Raw genomic sequence first — 2,560 nt, 5'->3', positions numbered from 1 at the left:
AACCCAAGATTTCCGAGGGGAGGAATTTTTTCCCGTCTATTTAACACTGTTTTTCCGCCAAGGAAAATACCTATAATTATTACCCTACAGTTATTAAACTAATATATTCAGAGCTCAGCAATTCAAAATGAAAATAGATTTTTATTCTTCGGAAACGGAATTTAATATAGCAGCAGCGTAAATTAAATTTAAAATAATTCGTCCACTGATTTGTCCGAATTCTTTTCATCGATTTCCGTTTTTCCATTTTGTTTATTTTTCTACAAGAATATACACAAGTGTTTATTCTACATGATTTAATATTTCTTTATTCTATATAAATTTATTTTGCTACGTTAAAAATTCTTCCAAAGCGCATCATCTGAAGTGTTTAGATTAAAACCGAGTGTCGTGTTTAAGATAAAGAAGAAGCTCTTTTTTATTATTATTCTATTCGATGATTCCACTTTCAACAGGTGTCGCTAGCACTCATCAAAACATCAGAGATCTCTAAAAGCAGCGCGAAAGCTAAAATGGCATCCGGTTTTAATGTGGCAAGGTTCAGAAGATCTCCGTTTTTTATTGAGAATTCTAGTTGGTTCCAAGCAGTTATTCAATAAGTGAGAGCTTAAGTGTGATATTTTTTCCCAGCTGATTATACTAACCCTGTGAAAAACACTTTCAGAATTTTGAGAGGAATATTTTTTTGTGAATTGTAAGATTATCTAAACAGAAAAAATTTGTTTTATTGTTAAATTATAAGACATAGACATAATTTTGATCGGGTCCCTTCATAAACTGCTAAAAAAGATTCTAAGGATATACCTAGCAACTGTAAAAGGTAAGTTCGAATCCTCATTTATTATCTTCCTCATTGAAAAACACTTTAGAAAATTTGTGATGATAAAGTTTTTGAGAATTATAGGATTTTTGCTTTAGAGAAATTTGTTTTATTATTGGATTACGTTACACAAAATAATTTTATTGGGACTAAGTTATCATTAAACTTTTAAAAAAATGATTCTAAGAATGTAATATAACAACTGAGAAAGATAAGTATTATATACTTTTTATGAAAAACTAATTTATGACAAATATTTTTGTGTTACTTTATATCAGTTTATTATAATATCCTGAAAAAAAAAACAGTTTCAGAATACTGTGAAAAAAACATTTTTGTGAATCATAGAATTCTCATTATAGGGAATTTTTTTTACCGGATAATGAAACCCAAATAAAATTTTTATTGGGATTCTTCATAAATGGTTAAAAAATATTCTATGTATATTAAGTTATATAATATCTATAGAGCATTATGCAATATAGATTTTTGATATATAACTGAAAAAATTTATATACGTTTTATGGAAAGAAAATTTTGAAAAATATCTTTGTTTGATTTTTATTTTACCTTGATGTAGTATCCTGTGAAAAGTATTTTCGAAATTTTCCGAGGAAACTGTTTTGTGAATTTAGTGAATCATAGTATTTTTTTCTAGAGAAAATTTGATTGCGATACACAAATGTAGTTTTTATTAGTGCTTTTTATAAACTGTTAAAAATGATTCCAACGATATTATGCAATAACTGGAAAAGGTAATTATTACAAATTTCATGGAAAAATATTATGACGAATATTTTTGTGTGATTTAAATTTCAGTTACTTATATTTTGAGAAAAACGCTTTTGTAAGTTTGCAAAGTAGAGAAATTACACATTTTCGCATGAAAAGTCATTTTATTATAGAATTAGGAAACATAAATATAATTTGTATTGGAATTTTTAAATGTGAATGATAATTTTTAAATGATTGGAAGTTTTAAATGATGTAATGAAGGAACTATCAAAGGAAAGATAATGAAATAAAATGCTCGAAAAATAATTATTGCAAACATTGTAGTATGATTTTATTTCTGTTTATTCCTTTCCTCTGTTAAAAAAGAATTTAAAAATTTGTAATAATAATAATAGCAATTACATTGAACAAGCTCATTTCTCCGAAAAAGAATTTGTTGCAAATGTTTAACAAATTTAAATATATATGACAGGCAATTTAATGATAGGCCACATTTTTAAAATGTTTAAGTAAACATTTTTCAAAACCATTTTTGTAGAAACACCATGATTTTCATGTAAGCAATAACATTTTTCAGTTTATTCCACATTTAACTATGAAAATCCCGAAAATATGCAAAGTACACTGTACAAAATTTTGGACCAAATTACGACTGGCATTAAGGGTGCCGGTACTTTTTGTCGTAAAATTTTACGGAACAAAAACTCAGAAAGAATTCAATATTTTACGAGTATTTTTTATAATAACAATTCGTTAGTTGATTAGAATTCTAACAAGAAATCGGTAGTAATTAATTTTAATTTGAATTATTTTAAATTTGATTTTCAAACTGTATCATTTATTGCGCATATTGGCGAAATATTTGCGATCTTTTACAAAAGGTTTCGCTCACACTTACATTTTCAAAAATTTAGTTCTCTGCAACCAGTACAAAATAGGCAAAATGTTTTGCATATATTATATCAAAATATATGTATAAAGCATATATATATATATATATATATT

At 25.9% G+C, this 2,560-nt stretch overlaps 1 protein-coding gene across 2 annotated transcripts in view; it reads left to right on the top strand.

Moving 5' to 3' along the window:
• The first annotated feature begins 508 nt into the window (after positions 1–508).
• LOC107447180 (protein Wnt-5b-like) overlaps positions 509–2,560 on the top strand; it is a 410,427-nt gene continuing 408,375 nt past the window's right edge. Inside the window, exon 1 of one of the 2 annotated variants that reach the window (XM_071180545.1) lies at positions 509–820. The gene's annotated coding sequence lies outside the window, so the exon portion shown is untranslated. The remainder of the gene's footprint in view (positions 821–2,560) is intronic. The other variant, XM_071180546.1, reaches the window with a different exon arrangement.

The sequence above is a fragment of the Parasteatoda tepidariorum genome, chromosome 5 (genome assembly GCF_043381705.1).
Source record: "Parasteatoda tepidariorum isolate YZ-2023 chromosome 5, CAS_Ptep_4.0, whole genome shotgun sequence".
NCBI lineage: Eukaryota > Metazoa > Arthropoda > Arachnida > Araneae > Theridiidae > Parasteatoda > Parasteatoda tepidariorum.
This window is presented reverse-complemented; position numbering and strand designations above follow the sequence as displayed.